The sequence below is a fragment of the Rhinolophus sinicus genome, chromosome 2 (genome assembly GCF_057876585.1).
Source record: "Rhinolophus sinicus isolate RSI-liver-muscle chromosome 2, RSI-T2T, whole genome shotgun sequence".
NCBI lineage: Eukaryota > Metazoa > Chordata > Mammalia > Chiroptera > Rhinolophidae > Rhinolophus > Rhinolophus sinicus.
Window position 1 is genome coordinate 88,111,167 of NC_142502.1, and position 21,022 is coordinate 88,132,188.

The window sequence follows — 21,022 nt, forward strand, 5'->3', positions numbered from 1 at the left end:
CCTCTCCTCTCCTCTCCTCTCCTCTCCTCTCCTCTCCTCTCCTCTCCTCTCCTCTCCTCTCCCCTGTTTTCCTCTCCTCTCCTCTCCTCTCCTCGCTCTCTGCCTTCTCTTGTCTCTGCTCTCCAAGGGTTGCCTCCTCCTTTTGTACTCTCCAGCCCTGAGCCCACCCCCAGCACATTCTCCCACCTGTTTGTGTCTTTTAAGGGCCTTGGTCATGTCCATGCCTTCTGTCCACCTCAATCACCACAGTGACGGGCCTCTGAAAGCTGTTAAATTACACCTCTTCAGCTGTCTCGTTGCAAGGAGAAATGTCCTTTGCTAAATCCTTTTTCAGATAGGCAAACCTATATTAATGCTTCTGCTCAGAATATACTGAAATGATACATGTATTATTTTAAAGAGGAAGAACATTAAGTTTTTTCAAGGATACTGGGCTTCTTTTAGGTTATGTTAATAAATACCATCTCAGTACATCCCTTTTAGCTTATTTCTAACTTATTTTGACAATTTTTCAAATGGGATGGTGGTTGTAGTGGAGTAATAGAAAACATGGCTAGTTTGGGACTTAACTAGATGCTCAATAATATCCATTACTGAGTGTCTGCCAAATCGTGGTGTATTGAGCACTGGAAATACAAAGAAGCGTCTATGTTCCTGACCTTGAGAGACTCTACCAGGTTCCTTTTGGGGATAGAAACTGTATCGGGAAAAATATATCCCCACCCCCCAAAAAAAAGATAATTGCAAATTGATAGTTCAGAAAATAAGCACTACTGGCATTCAGAAGCCAGGAGTTGATAAGTGATGGATGGACCAGGCTTCATGGAGGATGATGGATTTCAATTGGGTCCTGAAGATAGGGAGGGCTTCCATACCTGGAGAGGTGAAGGGAGGGCTTTCCCAGATGGGGGAAGGGCTTGAGCAAAGGTATAGGAGCAGGAATGTACAGAGCATATTCAGGTAATACTCATTAACCTGTGGCTGGAGTCAGTGCTTTGTGAAGGGGTCAGCCGGGGGAAGGCTTTGGGCACAAAGCAGTCATTTTGAGAAAATATGCTCATAGAAGGAGATCTCATTTTTTTTTTTAAGAGTTCCTTTAGATTACACATTTATAGGTAACAATTTAAAAAGAGTAATGCTGTAACGTTATTATTTCTACAACTTAAATAAATGTGAATTTGGATTCTTTGATAATTATCACCTGAAAGACCATGGCCTGAAACCTGTTGCTATTGAATAGGGAGAGAAATGTTCTCTCCAATCATCAATATTACATTCTTTTCCTTGTTTAATTCATTATTGAAAGTCTGCTATTATCAAGGTAGAAAACTGCTTGTCCGACTCATTTACGGTCTGTCTCCAGTTATATCTCCATCATGCAACCATTAAACTCTAGTCAGCCCAATCTACCTCTTTTCCTGAAGACTCAGATCCCAACTTGGGTGGATTAAGCATTTGTTATAGGTCTATATACACTTTAACATGTCATTATAATGTTTTAAAATTCATTTTACAATTTCTTTGAATTCACAAGACTGTAAACTCCTGAAGGTCAAGTTTATATTTATTTTGATATTGTCTGTTGTCTCCAGAACAATATAAGGCACACAGTGGGCTCCTAATAAATGTTTGTTAAATCAAGCTGGATAAAGAGATTTGCTAAAACTCGACAATAAAATATAAACCTACCAGCTATCCTATTAATAGGAAGATAAGCATTTTCATCATGTTGTCTCAACCTTGTAGTTCTTCTGAGTTTATCTGGGGTCAAAGAGGTAAGTAACCTTAATTTAATGACTTATCTGTATATAGGGTTATATTGTACACTTGCCACATTTTCTTATGAGCCTCAAAAACTATTTGGGATACGTCAAAGAGGTATTGATACTCGAATTTGGGAGATGAGCCATCAGAGGTACAGAGGGCTACATGGTTCGTTATTTTAAAAGCTGGGATGAAATCCAAGTCTTAGAACCCCTGATCAATTTCTTTTTTTTTTTTTTTTTTTAACCTTAGCACATTTTAAATGAGGAATTCTGATTTCCCTGATAAAGAGATACTTTTGTTTTCCCTAAAGTCTTATGTAAACCAGGTTGGTTTTTTGTTTTGAGTGAAGTAGAGTGGGAAGGTCTTTTCATGAGATCTTTCCTAGAGGAACTCTTACCGGTGAAAGTCTCCAGAAATCAGGGAAAGGGTGAAATCAGAGGTGGTCTGAGCAAGATTATCTCAAGATTCCTCTTCAAAATCATCTCACTTGGTTACCTCATTTAATATATGAAGAAATCAAGGCCCAAGTTAGCAAAGAGACTTGTCCTCCATCACAGAGCCCACATCTCCTGACCCCTAGGTCAGAGTTCTTTATATCACATTTGAATTGGCTCCTGTTTGGTAAAGAGCCCCTTGAAGAGCCTGTTCCCCTTCAAGGTGACACTGGAACAGGGCAGTGGTGGTGGAGGGAACATTTGGGCTGACTCATTCATGGCTGCAGGCTACCTCTTAGAGCTCTCCAACAGTGAGCATAATCTAGGGGCAAAAATCCCTCAGTTGTGGGCGGGAATGCAGCAAACAGACCGGTTCATGTTAAACATGGGCTTAATGCTTTGTATTGGCCTCAGCTACTGAATTTCATAAGGGCGATAATAATAATAATGAAATCATGGGATGATAATAATAAATCCTTTGAGATGCTGCCAAAACTACATATTGCAGGCTTTAGACGCCAATGGGCAGCTGCTTGGCTAAATGTGGCCCCCAGTTGTCAAGGAGAGACCCACCCTAATACAGGAGAAACAAATCAACAAGGATGTGTAGGCTACACATAGGGCAGAGCCACTTGGAGGTGAAGCTTTCAATTTGGATTAGACACCATCGCCATCCGTTCTTAAGGAATTAGCAACGGGAAAACGTTCTCCAAACGTCAAGTTGGATAGAGAGGCATTTATGGCCTCATGGACTTGCTTGCATGGATCAGAGATCAAATAAAGTGTCATGTGCCCTCGTTGATTATCCTCTTTTCAACCAAATGGTTGACAGTTGTCAGCATTGTGGACCTGGACCCACGAAGGTGGTGTTAACAATAAAATTGTGTTAACGTTTTTGTTTCCAAGGTGGTTTGGATTCCTCAGAACTAGAAGGTAGACCTTCCTTCCTTCTTCTGCTACCTACTGTGTGATTGCCAAAAATTATTGATTCTCACCTCAATTTCCTCATCTGAAAATTAAGGGTAATAATAGCTGGACTTCCTCTCTTATTAGGTTTGTTGGGAGAATAAAATGAAGTAACTTATCTGCTATGAGACATGCTAACATGGTCTTGGTTTGTTTTAGTCGTATTTGAGTGGGTCAACAGTAAGCAGTGTGACAAACGGAAGGGACCAGTTTGCATTTCATTCAGCAGTGGATGGAGTTGACTGGGGGAAAGCTTTCTTTGGGGCATTTGTCCACAAATGTTCATTTTAAGGGGAGATCGTCTAGTCTCGTCTTCCCATTTTGTCATGAGGAAATGGAGTCCTGAGAGTACAAGTGAGGGTCAGAACCCAGGCCCAGAGTTTTGGCTCCTGATTTGTAATATTGCAGCCTGCCAGGTTTGTTCTGAACACCAAGTGAGACCAAATGAGGTAGTGACTGTGAGAGTTATCTGTCAACGGCGTGATACCACACAAGTGTGAAGTGTTATTTTAATGAAATATGTCCCCCAAATACAGTTATTGCAGAAAACTGCTCTTCACCCTCGGGGATGGCAGACATGTGGGGCCTTGGAAACCAGCTGTTCCTTAGTTGGTTTTCCCAGCTGCTGCTAAGGCAACTCTGTGGTGGAGGAGCCCAGGAGTGGGAGTATTCCAAGAGCGCAGATTCCATGTAGGATTGAGCCAAAGCAGGTCAAAAGCAGAACAGTTGAAGCTATTTGGGAAACAGGTGGGAACAATGGAAAATTCATTTGGTTAAATGTGTGCTTAAATCAACACAAAAGTTATCCCAGTTGCTGGGTTTGGGGACACAGTGCATGTCATGTTTAAAGCTTTTTTCCTCCCTCCCTTCCTCCCTTTCTTCCTCCTTTCTCCCTCCCTTCCTCCCTCCATCCCTTCCTTCCCTCTTTCCTCTTTCCTTCCTTCCTTCCTTCCTTCCTTCCTTCCTTCCTTCCTTCCTTCCTTCCTTCCTTCCTTCCTTCTTTCCTTCCTCCTTCCCTCTCTCCCTCCCTCCCCCCCTCTTTCCCTTCCTTCTTTCTCTCTCCCTCCTCTCCCTCTGTCTCCTCTCTCTCCCCCTACTCATTTTCTTATTCTTTTTTAAATTAACATTTGAGGCTAACAAACAAACAAATAAAAACACTGCAAAGGTGATTGAACTATTTTGCTTACAAAGAGATATTAAATAAAAGATGTTAATTATCAATCATGTGATTCTCCCCCCTCCTCTATTTTATAACTGGTGCACATGAGATTTTAATGTAGAAAAAAAGTTAAATATAAGGAAAACTGTTTTATCAGTCTCCTGGTCTGGGACAGCACCATGCTTTCACACACATTTTCTTATTTAATCCTCACAAAACTGCCTTTTACCCTAATAGATGCTAAACTCCTTAATGACAGGGGTTGTCATCTTTGTTTTTTATATTCTGTCATGTCTTTCTACATTTAGATTATTATTTTAAAAAATGTAGTGTATGTATTTTTTGTGTATACCACTCATAATTTTGGAAAAGGACATATTCCTTAACACATTAAAATTTTTATATTTGGGTTTTTAAATTATACTATTTGAAAGACTTAATTTCTGGTATGTTATAAATATTGATATTTTAAATTCAAATATTATATGATTCTTTTAAATGTATTTAATGAAACCTAATCCGTAGCATTTTGACACTCATCATCTTTCATTAAAGGAATATGAAAGCAAGCTCTTCTAAACAGTTGGAATTTTGTAATGTTCCTTTTTTTTGTTTTTGTTTTCTGGAACCAGTGTTACTCTATTTTCACACAACAAATTTCATCCTAATGAGTGCATTATGTTTGAAAGTATTTTGTTCATTACCCTATCATATTTTAACTACAATAAATGAATGTATGAAAGTTGAAATTAAATTTAAGATGGACACTTTCTAATTAAAAATTAAAATACAAATTTTAATTTTCTTAATTTCCTGTGACTACAGAGCTCAATATTATAATTTTTCTTTTGAATTGCATTACCATTACAATTATTGCTAGTATGCATTTACTTAAAATGGCATAAATATGTGGCAAACAATAATTGCTAAACGTAAAAATTAACATTTATTGGGACTATATCTCTTATGAAATTGATAGGCCTTTTCAAATTTTTCCATGTGTTCATACATCTATGGATAGATATTACTAATCGTTAGGGTGGAGTTTTGGCATTGACTCTCTTCTTTTTATTCCATTTATAGATATGACCACTGAGAGCACTTGTTCACATAAATAAGAAGATGGGAATGGAAGGAATTTTGTGATGGCAGTTTCTCAAAATTCTTTGGTCCACAAATGAATTTTACGCCAGAAATTATGTAGTAGTCTATAATCAGAATTATTATTAATGATCTGTGACTCTCAAATTTCATGGGCTCTATCAAGAAAGTATTTATTATCCTCAGTTAAACAACTTGATGAGGTTCTCCTTCAATTTTGTTGAAAGCTAAGAAATGGGGACTACATGACTCGCAGGAGAATTTGTTACCCAGTTATGAGAGTATTTTATTGGGAGAGGCAATCTGCCTTGGGCCCTGAATGTGCCGGCACATTCTTTCTGAGCATGCTAAGAATGCAAGGCTCTGGCTGCTTTTTATCTGGGCCATTTCTCAGGGCAGTAAGCAACCTTGAGATAAGGTAACATCTCTCCCCAGACAAAGAACAGGCTTGTTTCTGCTTGCTATAAAAGTGTTAAATCCCTCAAGCTCAGTATGATACAAACCCACAGTGTACATGGCATTTATATAAGTCTATGCACCTACTTGCATTATCCCAGTGGGACTTGGAGGACATGGGAAATCAATGCAGACCAGTATCATGCTCATGCTTCTTGCTGTGCCAACAGTAATAAAGGTCATAGTCTCTGACCTATGAGTTTCATGTCTTTTGCCTGCATCAATAAAACCTTAAGAGACTATTTTACTAGCTTTTAAGTAGGGTAAAATCCAAGATCTTTTACAGACTCTGACATATTTATGCTTTTACTCTCTGGGAAGAATACCAAGAAAGCATTACCATGGCCCACTGAATGACTGTTAATTGTAGCAGTTAGTCTTTCACATGGAGGCACCCTATTTACCATAATTCAAAATGTTGGAAAAATCTAAATATTGTTAAATTCAAGACATCTGCCCTTAAGATGGTAGAGTAAATAAATGCTGTGGTTTCCTCTTCTCAGGACCACATCAAAATTATAACTACAGAACAACCATCATTGAGAATCACCTGAAGTCTAGCTGAACAGAAGAGTTATAACTAGGACATACAGAAAAAGCCACGGTGAGACCGGTAGGAGTGGTTGAGATGCAGAACAGGCTAGTCCCCATACCCGCATGTGGCAGTTAAAAATTGGGAGGGATATCTAGGCTGTGGAAATCTCTGCTGAGGAGTGAGGGGTCCCAGCCCCACACCAGGATCCCTAGCTCAGGGTTCCAGTACCAGGAAGATAATTCCCACAACTTCTGGCTGTGGAAACCAGCAGAGATTGTGGCCAAATGAGATGGAGACTGGCTGGAGTCCCAGATGTTCCTCTTAAAGGGCCCATGCATGGACTTACTCTCTGATGGGCTCACTCACTCTGAGCTCCAGTGCTGGGGTAGAAGCTCGAAAGGCACCAGGGACATATGGGGAAGAACTGCATTTTCTGGCTTCAGGATGAGGGCTGGAGAGGCAGCTTTCTCCCAGACAGAAGTGCTGGCAGAAGGCCATTGATCCTTTGTTGAGTCCTCCTCCCTTCCAGGCTGTACACACCATGGGAGCCGTATTGTTTGCCCCTACCTGGTGATTCCCTGAAGCCTCGTCCCACCCAAATTGTGGTCCCACACAAGCTGTTTCCAATGGCTTTTCCATACACATGGCCTATCTTGGCTCATGCTGTGAACTTTTCTAAAATCTCTCAAAGGTTCACAAACCCCAAACCAGCAGCATCTGGCCTTGTTACATGCCCTGTACCTTTTGCTAAGCAGCGCCAAGCTTAGCACTAGCGGCAGCTGGCCTCAGTTCTGAGCGTAGCTTCTCCCAGGCATGTCTAAGCCCAGCATGGGTGGAAGAATTCTGTGGATCAATTTGTAGCTCATACTAAGTGACCTCTGGTAGGGCACAAGTGAAGGCTGAACTTGCCTGTGGTGGGTCCCTCCCAGGAGGCCCAGGGATGGAACATCTGGTGGCTGGTGTCTGTCTAGCCGGAGCACCACCTGGCTGCCTCCAGGCAGGCACCAGTGTCCCGCTAAAGCAAATCCTGCTCTGTAGGGTCAGCCCCTGCAAAACAGCTCCTACACTATACTTACAGCCAGTCCTCAAAACAAATCAACCTATGGGCCAATCCCTGCTATTGACATGAAAACAGCAACCAGGCTCAACTACAACAAGATGGCACATACAACCCACACAAGGGACACACCTGGAGCACCCGGCTCAGGTAACCAGGGAGACTGTGCCACTGGGCCTCACAGGACACTTTCTACATAAGGACACTCTGCTAAGACTGGGAAACATAGCAGCTCTACCTAATACATAGAAACAAACATAAGGAGACAGCCAAAATAGGCAGACAAAGAAACATGTCCCAAGTTAAAGAACAGAACAAAGCTCTCTGAGAACCAAATCAGTGATTTGAAAAATAGGGTAGCAGAAAACACCCAGTCAGAACAACAACAGCAAAAAAGAATCCAAAAACATGAAGAGTTTAAGGGACCTCTGGGACAACATCAAGTATTCCAACATTCACATTATTGGGATAACAGAAGGAAAAGAGAGCAAGAAATTGAAAACCTATTTGAAGAAATAATGGTGGAAAACTATCCTAACCTGGCAAAGGAAATAGACCTATAAACCCAGGAAGTGCAGAGTGTCCCAAACAAGCTAAACCCAAAGAGGCCCACACCAAGACACATCATAATTAAAATGCCAAAGGTTAAAGACAAAGAATGAATCTTAAAAGCAGCAAAAAAAAGCAGTTAGTTAACTACAAGGGAGCTCCCATAAGATTGTCAGCTGATTTTGCAACAGAAATGTCATAGGCCAGAAGGGACTGGCACATATTCAAAGTGATGAAAAGCAAGGACCTACAACCAAGATTACTCTACCCAGCATAGCTGTTATTTAGAATCAAAGCACAGGTAAAAAGCTTCCCAGACAAGAAAAAGCTAAAGGAGTTCATCAACACCAAACCAGTATTATAAGAAATGTTAAAGGGACTACTTAAAGAAGAAGAAGTGAAAAAAAAAAGATGCAAAATATGAATTATAAAATGGAAATAACTACATATCTATTCACAATTACTTTAAGTGTAAATGTATTAAGAGTTCCAATCAAAAGACGTAGGGTGACTGAATGGATAAGAAACAAGACCTATACGTCTGTTGCCTACAAGAGACTCACATCAGAATGAAAGACACACACAGATTGAAGGTAAAGGAATGAAAAAAGATATTTCATGAAAAAAAAAAAAGCTAGAGTAGTAATAATTATACTAGACAAAATAGACTTGAAAACAAAGGTTCTAACAAGAGACAAAGAAGGACCCAGTAAAACTACTTCTGGGTATTTATCTGAAGAAACCCAAAGCACTATTTTGAAGGGACATGTGCACCCATATGTTCATTGCAGCATTATTTGTAATGGCCAAGATATGGAGAGAACCTGGGGGTCCTTTCACAGATGAATAGTTAAAGAAGAGATGGTACATATATACAATGAAATATTACTCAGCCATAAAAAAGAATGAAATCTTGCCATCTGCAACAACATGTACGCACCTACAGGCTATTTTGATGAATGGAGTAAGTCAGACAGAGAAATACAAATGCCACCTGATTTCATTTACATGTGGAATCTAAAGAGCCAGATAAATGAACAGATCAAACAGAAACAAACTCACAGGTACAGAAAACATTTAGAGGGTTGCCAGATGGTAGGGAGTTTGGGAGATAGGTGACAAAGGGGAAGCGAATAAGAAGTACAAATTGGTTCTTACAAAATAGTCATGAGGATGTAAAGTATACCATAAGGATACAAGTCAATAATAATGTAATAACTATATACGTTGCAGATTTGCACTAGATTTATTGGGATGATCACTTCCTAGGTTATATAAATGTTTAATCACTAGGTTGCACACCTGAAACTAATATAATATTGTATGTCAACTGTAATTGAAAAATTAAAAAACATTTAAAAAGACACCCACCCTTGTTGATATATTTTTAAAAATCACTTTGTAAATTTATTATGTACTTTAAATATATATTCATCAAAAATTTGGAGCCATAGAATTAGTTCATTCAATTTTGGGAGTATCTACAATTATGATCTTAAAGCCCCTCTTTATAGTCAAACCAATCAGCCAGAATAAACAGATTCAATGTCATTTATCTGTCTTTATTTTTTCAGTCCAAATAAACATGTTAATATACCTTTCTGGGTATATTAACCAAGATATACCATTTTATTTCTGAATGCAAGAATAAATGTGTATTATCTCAAACACCTCAAAAAGATGGAACTCTAGTGTCACTAACTTCATAATATTTGCATCTGAATTGCAACATCCAATGTTCTGTGCAAATTCAGCTCAACCTTTTGGCAACTCAAGCTTGTTCATGAGTAAAACAGGTTTTCATTAAGGCTTAAAGCACTAAGTGCTGAGGCAAAAAAGCATTATCTCCCCAAATAAAGCACAAATCAACACAAATACAAGTAGGAAAACTTGAAAATCACTTTCCCATCTATAAACCTAAAAAAGTCTTTGCATGCTATAATTTTTAACAGTAATTCTGTTTTTAACAGTAATTCTGTTTAACAGTAATTATAATGGTGGTTATAAATTATTAATTGTGAATGGTTGAAAATATTCTTGGATTCATCAATCTGTAAAATGTTTTGTCTATTAAAATGTTCACCATAATCTGCTGAACGACTTCAGTGAAGTACCAGGATATCAGAGTAGAGAATCAGTTTAATTTTAGGAACGCTGTTTCCTGAATTCCTGAACCACATGTTCACCTGCCTCCTGCATATCTCTCTCCACATTTCCAGTAGACATCTCCAACCAACTGAAGAGGGCTTGCCTGGGGTTAGGGTTGGGGCAGGGAAGGGGTGAGGAACCAAGTGGCTACTTTTATAGCATTTTGGGCTGACTTCCTTTAAGTTAAAGGCTTACACTTTATGGCATGGAGCTAAGAGAAGAAAGTATCCTCAGAGCCCATGAAATTTGAGAGTCACAGATTCCATAGAATTCAATGTAGTTGCACATAAAATGGGGAAATAAGTATACTCCAGGAGAAAATGTCTGAGGGTGCAAAAGCATGCAAACAGAGATCTCAACTGGAGGGAGCGTCCAGGCGAATGCTTTTTACATTTTTCCTTCACAATGAAAAATCTGCTATATTCAAAACATCAGATTGGATTCCATCCCGTTGAATTATACTTTATCTTGCAGTCATGGAGTGATAGTTTCACATATCACTAATTCCATCTGGGAGACAACACAGATGCATAAGTAAGCCACATTTCTATGTATGTATGTATGTAAGTATTTTACTAATATTTAATAAATATATGACAGATAAAAATTAAGTTTGAAGAATGGTTCAGTCAGAGGGGGTGCATAATTACTTTGCACGCACATTGTAATTACGCACCCCCTCTGACTGAACCATTTTGACGTCCATGTTTTGGTCTGCAGTATTCAAGGCAGTGTCAGTCGGAGGCCTTTGGTAGGTGGTGCACTTTTGTGTGAATAAATAAAAACCTCCCTGAGGAGTCTCAGAAATTCTGACATATGTGAGGGAGAATTGTTGGAAGCTAAAGTCCTGCTGAGCGCTTAGTAAGGACAAGTGCCGTGACTTGTGGCTTAATGACACCCCATTTGCCACCACATTCCAATCAACATACGAGGGTGCCCAATGCAAACTCAGTGCTTTTTGAATAGCAACAGTTGAAACTCTTTCCTTCTTCTCTGTCAGCGGCCCTGAATTACCACCTCTTATACCCTCCTCCTTTCCCACACAAGGCTAGGCCGTTTTTGCATGATCCTGGTTGAAGCAAGTCTTTCTTTTTACATTTTTTTTTTCCAAAGCAAACACTGGAATCTCCTATCTAAGCCCTCTGAGGCAGTAGTCGAGACAGATCCCCAGGCCTCCTGGGGGTCATCTGAAAGGGAAATGAGAGGGTGGTCCTCACAGTGGTGACAGGAAAATGATGAGGGCAAACTGCCTGGCTTCTCTCCATGCACAGAAACCAGCGCTCACAGCTGTTCCCCCAGCTTATCCCTGCTCTCGAAGCCCAAGACTGGCAAGTTGCCTAGTTAATATTTAAAACAAAAACCTGTTGAACAGAAAGAAATCCTCCACAGCTTAAAGAATCCTTCATGACAAATCCCCCTTGGAAATTTCTCCTGAGCAGAGAATCCTCAACAAACAAAAAATGTTTGTTGAGATGGCATTTCAACTTCTTAGGGAAGAATGCTGTTAACATTTAGGTCAGGAAAAATAAAGTGCTAAGGAAATGTCTAGAATTTTAAGGCAAGAGGAGGGGACACTGAGAAGATGAGTGGACTCCAGACACCAATGTGTTCAAGGAGGGTCTTGGGCCCTTTGAACACAAACCAGCCGCAAGGTTGGCCATGAGGTAGGTCTACAGAACAGCTGGGTATTCAGGGAGGAGTCAATCAGAGTGGTTTCTGAGAAAGGCCATCCTTTCATGTCTTTTGTGATAAGACAATCATTAACCAACCCTAACTACACTGGAAGAATGTTTTGGAATTTTGATTAAATGTGGTTAATGTGGGCAAGAAGAGAAGAGAACCAGGTTAATGTTTGACATTCAGCCTGTGATCTGGAGGAGAGGAGAAGGTGATAGAGGACTCTACTGAAATAAACAGTATTTTATTTGGAACTGTTTGATAAAAATGAAAGAATGTGTAATAGGAGGGTCCACACCCCTTAATCCTCAGCTTGCAGTGCCCTAGCAGGCCCCTCAGCGGCATCCTCTCTTCCCTACTCTGCCAGAAGTCTAGAGGTGGACCCCTTAGTGGTTATTATGTCTGGGATATATCAAGGGTTAACCCCACATGTGGACAACTGAATAGTTATGGAGGACTTTTACCTGTAGGGCCATGTTCTGACATAGGCAATATCTGGAGCATGAATAGGTAAGGTTTCTGTGCACAGAAAGGATGATGGCTAAAATATAAATTCCCTATTTTGTTAATGGTTATATCTAAGTGATTAGAATAGTGTTTGTGAAATGAATGGCTCTACTCTTATCATGGGATGGACAGCCTACTGAGGCTGGCACAATTTCTGGACTCATGGCTGCTCACACAGGGATTGTTTTCCTAGTTTGTCTTGTCCCGTGTGACAAGTATTGTGGGAAGCGAGGAGGGCGGCACAGGGTTAAGAAAGACAGTAGCCAAGAATAGAGTGCAAGCGGGGCCAAGGGACTCCAGCCTCAAGGACTGAGCCCTGAATGGGGCCTACACATTAGCTTTTATTAGTTAGGTGGGGAAGTAAAGGAGATAAAGCTTGTCAATCTCAAGATCTGTGAATCCCACACATCATAATAGGAAACTGATTCAAGCCAATCACCCTTGCCTGCAGGCAGCAGAACTGTAAGTCTCAGGATGTCTGTACTTCCCCAAGGGACAAAAGCTTTATGCATATGAATAGATGGAGAGCACACCATTGAATCTCTTCCCTTGCAGGTTGTGGGAAGGAATGCAGCCACAGTGGCAGAGGCTCTCCTTAACTGGGGGAAGGTGGAGGGCTGTGCCCACCTCTATCAACCTTGTGGGTTCTCCTGTTGGTCCCCACATGGTTCTGCCTGGCTTGGGTTGCCCCCTCCATGGGGAGTCTTACCTGTCATTGGCTGACCAGCCATATTTTGGGGCCAAACAGGGAGACATAAGGTGCAAGCACAAAGGTGAAGCAAAGTCCCTGAAAGGATCCGTCTCACAGACTCTCCTTTCTTTAGGGGCAGGTATGAGGAGACAGACGGGTAGGCTGCTGCATGGCAACACTAGTTCACTGCTCCTGTTCATCCCAGGCCATGTCTCTTGCTCCTTATCATATAGCCTTTTCCCAGTAAAAATCAACCCAAAGTTGATTCTACCCCCTTTTCTAATGGATAGCATTCCTTCTTCCTGTCTTAGGTTAGCTGGCGACCTTGATCCCTACATATACCCCCTGCAACAGGGAGCTACTTTTATAGATTTCAGTGGAAGAAAAGGAGACAAAAATCCACCTTTACAGTCTACCAGGATATTGTCTACAGGGCAAGGAAATGATCTGCACGTGAAGCCTGCCTGCTCCCCTCTGCAGGCGCTCACCCTGCACTGCAGTTCTAAAGGTTCTTAGGGAACATAGATGCTATTGATGGGGGTATTTTATGGGATAGAAGAAGTGTAAAAGCTTAATTCTTTAAGGAATAATACTTAGCCCAGCATTAGCCAGGCGGATGTGTCATGGATATATCACTTGATGGTACAGAACTAAGGAGCAAGGAAGCAGAGAAGAAATATTATTTCTTCTCTTTTGCCATTTGTTCATTCATTCAACAATATTCATTGTGCATTGTCTCTGTGCTAGGCACTCTTGCTGGAAGCTGGGATACAGCAGTAAAACAGAGTCAAGATCTCTGTCTTTCTGGAGCTCACAGTCTTTCAGGGAAGTTAGATATTCCCTACTTATGTCAGTGGACAACTAAAGACAGAGAAGTTATAGATAGCTAGAAGGCCTACGGTAATCTGTGAATTCTTTGAAAGGAATCTATAAATAAAAGACTGGGAGCCCTTTGGTGCTAAATTAGCCTGAGGTAATGAAGGTTATATTAACTCCAGGAGAAATCTAACCTGACCACAGAAAAAGAATTAAGAATGAGAGATAAAGAAGTTTTCTAATCAAATCTATAAGAAATTTAGGGTGTGTTTTTAGCTCAGGTTTAGTGTTGCAACCATTAAGCTAAACCTAGAGAAAAAAAACACACACATATGACAGCAAAATACAAAGACAAACTTTAAAAGACTTTAAAATTATAGATTGAGAGACAAATTTGCAACATATGTATCAGCGAAGAGATAAAATATTCATAACATATGAAGAGCTCCAACAAATCAATAAGATAGTAAAGATTATAATGTTAAAACAGGCAAAGATTATTGTATCACTCAGGTACCAGCAGAAAACAATGACTTACTCAAGGATTTCAGTGAGGAAGAGTTTAATGAAAGGACTGCTTACAGAGCAGAGGCCAGGGTTGAAGCAACAAAGGTACTGGTGACATAAGGAAGTCATTACCACTGCTAGGTCTTGAGGCATACGGGAAGGAATGGCTTCTGGGAGCTTGTGGAGAGCTGGAATTCTGGACAAGGAGCACCCCCTCTTGGATCTGAGCTTAAGTGAGACAGATTTGGTGCAAAGAATGGCACAGAAGTGTGGAGTTCGGATACGTAGTGTGGATGGGGGCAAACAGAGAATAACCAGGGCAGCCATAAATAGGAATTCACAGTTTAAAAATATCTAGTAAACATACGATTCATTTAAAATTCAACTACACTAATAAACAGTGAAATGTAATTTTAGTGATAAGATACTAATTTCTCACATCAGACTGACAGGAGAGGACGAAGTTCTGAATCAGGGCAAGGATGATAGAAGTGGAGAGAACAGGACATCAGAGAAATTGAAGACAAACAAGTGGCTCTTGGTGGTGGACTGGACATGAGTGTGAAGGGGAAAAGTATTTAGGATGATTCTAAGTTATGATCATAAATTGGAAATGGGAAAAGACAAGTAAGAACCAGTTTAGCAGAAAAGATGATAGCTTTGCTTTGGGACAGGTTGAATTTTATGGGCCTGTTGTCATCTAGCTGGATTATGTCCAGAAGACAGCTCCAGAGAGTGGTCAGTATTTGAGAGTCGTCAGCACAGAGGTAGTGGGAGTAGATGAAGTTGATTAAGGAGAATATGAAATGCTAGAAAGAAGTAGTCAAGAATGCAGTCCTGGCCGGCCCGGTGGCTCAGGCGGTTAGAGCTCCATGCTCCTAACTCTGAAGGCTGACAGTTCGATTCCCACATGGGCCAGTGGGTTCTCAACCACAAGGTTGCCGGTTCACCTCCTCGAGTCCCGCAAGGGATGGTGGGCTCTGCCCCCTGCAACTAAGATTGAACATGGCACCTTGAGCTGAGCTGCCTCTCAGATGGCTCAGTTGGTTGGAGCGCAGGCTCTCAACCACAAGGTTGCTCGTTCAACAACTCAAGTCCCGCAAGGGATGGTGGGCAGCACCCCTGCAACTAAAGATTGAACATAGCACCTTGAGCTGAGCTGTGCCCTCCACAACTAAGATTGAAAGGACAACTTGAAGCTGAACGTCACCCTCCACAACTAAGATTGAAAGGACAACAACTTGACTTGGAAAAAAGATGTCCTGGAAGTGCACACTGTTCCCCAATAAAGTCCTGTTCCCCTTCCACAATAAAATCTTCAAAAAAAAAAAAAAAGAATGCAGTCCTGGTGCTTTAAGGACAGGTGCTGGAGGAAGAACCCTCATTGATTGAGAAAGAATGGGTTGGGGGACGAGCCAAGAGAATAAGGGGTTTGAAGAAATAAATAATCAGTGCTTCTATTAATTTCTATTGCTGTGCAACAATTGATCACAAACTTATTGGCTAAAAACAACATATATTTATTTATTACCTCACAGGTCGAGCACAGTTTAACTGTGTCCTCTGCTCAGTGTCTCACAAGGTGTTGCCTGGTCTGCAGTCTCATCTGGAGGCTGGACTGGGGAAGAGTGTGCTTCCAGATTCATTCATGTTTTTGGCAGAATTCCTTTCCTTGCATTTGTATGACTGAGGGTCCTGATTCTTTCTGGCAGTTGACTGGAGGCCTCCCTCATTTCCTAGAGGCCACACACAGTTCTGTGCCCTGTAGCCCTCTTCCTTTGGCAGTTCACAACATAGCTGTTTGCTCCTTCAAAGTCAGTATGAGCATCTCTCACTGTTGTTTGCTGAGATGGATTTACATATAATACAGCATAATCAAGGCAGTGACACCCATCATCTTTACCACATTCTATTTGTTAAAAGCAAGTCACAGGTTCTGGACACATACGTATTATACAAGTGCACTGGGGTCACGTTAGGTTGTGTCTGCCACAACCTAATCTTTGCTGGATGCAGAGATTCCCAGTGAGAAATTCTCTGGCAGTCTGCGTGGACAGCAGCTCTGTCCAGCCAGACTCGATGGAGTGACGGGAGCAGAAACTGGATTGAGAAGAAGAAGGAAAAAGTGCTGTCTAACCTAACAGCTGCTACTCTTTTAGAGAATCTGAATGAGAAGAGAAACAAAGATGTGTCAGTGACTACAGAAAAGAAACAAGGGAGAGTTTTGTTTTGCTACGGGCAACATCTGAGCGTGGCTATAAGTGGGGCAGAATCAGCCTGAAGAAAGAGAGAAGGGAAGGTATTGGAAGGGAAAACCAAATTCAAGGTTCACAACCCTAAAGAACATCACTTCCAGAGATTCTGAATGAATGGGTCTGGTGTGGGTTTTGGGAATTGGTATTTTTAAAACTCCCCAATTCATTATAGTATACAGGTAATTGATAGGACAAAGTTTATGAGTAGGTGGGAGCCTGTGGGATTAATAGCACAGGTGGAAGATACCATGTCACTTTGGGGATTTATGAAGGTGTTTTCAGGTGCTACAATATTTCTTTATTCTTTTTTGTTCTTGCCAGTTTTGATCAGAAAGGTGGTGGACTGCTGAGATGAGAATGATTTGCTGACTCTCTGGTTTGGGAGAATATGGAGAATAGGTAGACAAGTTCATTCATTCATTCTCTGTGCGTCCATTTTGCTCTGTGCTGGTTGCTGAGGATATAGACAAGTAAATGGGAACTTATAACAGAGACTGATAATTGCAGAAACAGTGGGGTTGGAGAACACTCAGGGTGGATGAAGGAGAGCTGTTAGACCTCAGAGGAACAGGGAAGCAATATCTAAGCAGAGAACTAAAAGATAAGTAGGAGTTAGCAGCGACAGAGAAGAGGATGGGGACATGAGAGATCCACACAGAAAGAATAACCAGGCAAAGTCCTAATGTGGAAAGCAAACATGCCATTTTGGGGACACTAGACTTCCATCTGAGGATTCTAGGGAGCTGTTGACAGGTTGGAACTGGGTGGGGAGTGGCAAGATTTTATCTGTGCTTGAAAATGTCCATGCTGCCTACAGGGTGAAAGGTGTGGAAAGGAGGCAAGGCTTGAGGAAATGAGACCAGTTAGGAGACAGGGAGGGTAATTCAGGCAAAAGGTGAATGGTGCCTGAGTGAGGGTAAGGGCTTGGAGAAGGTGGGAGGTGGCGGGGTCTGAGAGACAGTGAACAGGACTTCACAGTGGGGCTGTTGGAAGGGAGGGATAAGTTTAGGAAGAGGTCCATTTGGTGGGAGTGGGGGTATGAGGGTAGATTATGGGCTCAGTTTTAGCATGTTGTGATGATATCTATCTAGTAGGACACATGATACATGGTTTGGAGAGAGAGAGAGAGAGAGAGAGAGAGAGAGAGAGAGAGAGAGAGAGAACTTGAATGAAGATGCCTATACAAGGCAAGGAAGTTGGCTGGTCCTCTCTTCCATACATCTGTGTCACAGAATAAACACAAGTATAAAGATGTAAGTCCATCTTCCTAGCTGATTTCTGATACCTACAGAAAGTCAGAGTTTTGGTACTCCACGCTGTTTGGATGGCAAGTGTGCAGAGGGCGAGACCCGTTAATTTCACCCCTCCCCACACACAGAACACCTGCTGCCCTGTGATGAGGGTGGTTGGGAGCACCCCTCCTAAGCCCCCACAGATATAAGAGGCAGCACAGGGCTGAGCTGATGGCTGAAACCAAAGAAGCCTCAAACCTGTTGTCAAAGCAGCTGCATGAGCCATAAATTGCTTGTAGAAGCAGACTCGGTAGCTTTCTAAAGGGAGGGAGTGAAACAGGAGCAGCTACAGTCAGGATAGATTTCCCTTTGGTTTCTTCATCCAGATCCAAGCTGCAGGATTCCAGGTTTTTTATTTGAGACATAAATCCACAATTTCCTTTAGATTCCCTTCGTCAAGGTGGGGCTGGCAAGTTCCACTACCACTGGGCTGACTCCCTTTCTCAAGAAATCATTGAAGAGCCTCCTCTTCCTGAGGTCAATTGCAAAACATCCCTTTTCTAGGCCTGCCAAGGGCTTCTGATCTTGTTGGTCTTTATGGCATCATACATGTTTTTCACAGATGAAGGAATTTCACAGAAAGCAATCTGGTGAATTTTTCTCTACTGCATTTTCTTCCCTTGCAGATTACAAATGGATAGTAGGGGGTCCCCTGCCTATCTCCAAGAGATGGCCATATACCATATATAAATTGTGTGTTTTGTGTGGGTTGTGTGTTGAGTAGGGGTGGGTTATTAATAAATTTGAATTCTAACAAGTGCTTTAGTTTATTTGCTATTACTGAAAAGTTTTAAAGAAAGGAGACACAGAAATTCACACTATTCATTAGAACAATGATAAGGACAGTAATCATATCTTACATAATTCCTCGTCCCCCTTTTCCTTCCTTCCTTCCTTCCTTCCTTCCTTCCTTCCTTCCTTCCTTCCTTCCTTCTTCCCACTGTTCAATAAAACTTTGTTGAGTAATTCCTATGTGCCTATTATTATACTAGGTGCTGTGGATATTGAAATGATTTAGAGGCACTTTTTGTCCTTGAGGAGATGTCTATACTTGCTGTGTATTGAGAGCATTCCACAAATCCAAAAGCAGCTAGTTCTGTATGCCTGTCAACCATAATCAGCTGCATATTACTTTGGTGCCACTGCTGACCCACCCTCTTATAAACATTTTTTAAAAATTATTTTTATTAAAAATATAGCTAACATACAATATTATATTAGTTTCGAGGGTACACCATAGTTATTCAACATTCAGAAGTGATCACCATGATAAGTCCAGTAATAATATGACACCGTACCACGCTATCACAATATTATTGACTATAGTCCCTAAGCTGTACATTACATCCCTGTGACTTATTGGTTTTATACTTGGATTTGGACTTCTTATTTGCCCTTTAACTTTTCTCCCTTAAAACATTTTTCGATTACAGTTGACTTTCAGTATTATTTTATATTAATTTCAGGTGTACAGCATAGTGCTTAGACATTTATATAATTTAAGAACTGATCCCCCTGACTGGTCTAACACCCACCTGGCACTATACATAGTTATTGCCATATCACTGACTATATTCCCTATGCTTTACTTTACATTCTCATGATCATTTTGTAACTACCAATTTGTACTTCTTAATCCCTTTACCTTTTTCACCCTGTCTCCCAAAGCACTACCATTTATTACCCCACCAAACCTAGCACCCATCTGACACCATACATAGCTATTACAATATTATTGACTATATTCCTTATGCTATACCCTACATCCTCATTCATGCTGTGTATCAAAAAATGTGTACTTTTTTTTTTTTTTGAGGGCAGCCCAAATTTGTACTTCTTAACCCCTTTCCCCTTTTCACCCAATCCTAACCCCTCTCCCATCTGGCTGCCATCAAAATGTTTTCTGTATCTATGAGTTTGTTTCTTTTTTTTAGAAATGTTTTTCTTTAGATTCTACATATAAACGAAATCACATTACATCTGTCTTTCTCTGTCTGACACTCCCCTCAGCACAATACTCCCCACCGACCCAGGTCCATCCATGCTACCACAGATGGCAAGAACCCATTCCCTTCCATGGCTGAGCAATATTCCATTGTATTGTACCACCTTCTCTTTATCCATTTATCCATTGACAGACTCCCAGGCTGCCCCCATATCTTGGCCATTGTAAACAGTGTTGCAGTGAACACATGGATGCCCACATCTCCTAAAAGTAGCATTTTGGGTTTCTTTGGATAACTACCCAAAAGTGGGATTACTGGGTCCCTCTTTATCTCTTGTTATAGCCTTTGTTTTAAAGTCTATTTTTTCTAGTATAAGTATTGTTACCCCAGCTTTTTTTGTTTCTTCATTTCTGTTTTCATGAAATACCTTTTTCCATCTCTTTACTTTCCGTGTGTGTGTGTGTGTGTGTGTGTGTGTGTGTGTGTGTATCTTTCAATCTGAAGTGATTGTTTTGCAGGCAGCATATGTCAGGGTTTTTTTTTTTTTTTCTTCTTCATTCATCCCTCCTACGTCTTTTGATTGGAGCATTTAATCCATTTACATTGGAAAAAATTGTTGATAGATATGGAGCTATTGCCATTTTATTTTTCATAATCTTGATTTTTTCCCCCCATATTAAAGAAATCCCTCTAACATTCCTTGTAACAGTGGTTTGGTGGTGATGAACTCCTTTAGGTTTTTCTTGTCTGGGAAGCTCTTTATCTATCCTTCGATTCTAAATGATAGCTTTGCTGGGTGGAGTACTCTTGGTTACAAGTCCTTGCTTGTCATCACATTGAATATTTCCTGCCAATCCCTTCTAGCCTGCAAAGTTTCTGTTGAGAAATCAGCTGACAATCTTATGTGAGCACACTTATAAGTTCTAGTTGTCTTTCTCTTGCTGCTTTTAGGATTCTCTCTTTCTTTAATATTTGTCATTCTAATTATAATGTGTCTTGGTGTTGGCCAGTTTGGGTTCATCTTGTTTTGGACTCTGCACTTCCTAGGCTTGTATGTTTATTTTCTTCACCAGGTTAGGAAAGTTTTCCATCATTGTTTCTTCTAAAAGTTCTCAATCCCTTGCTTTCTCTCTTCTCTTTCTGGTACCCCTATGATGCA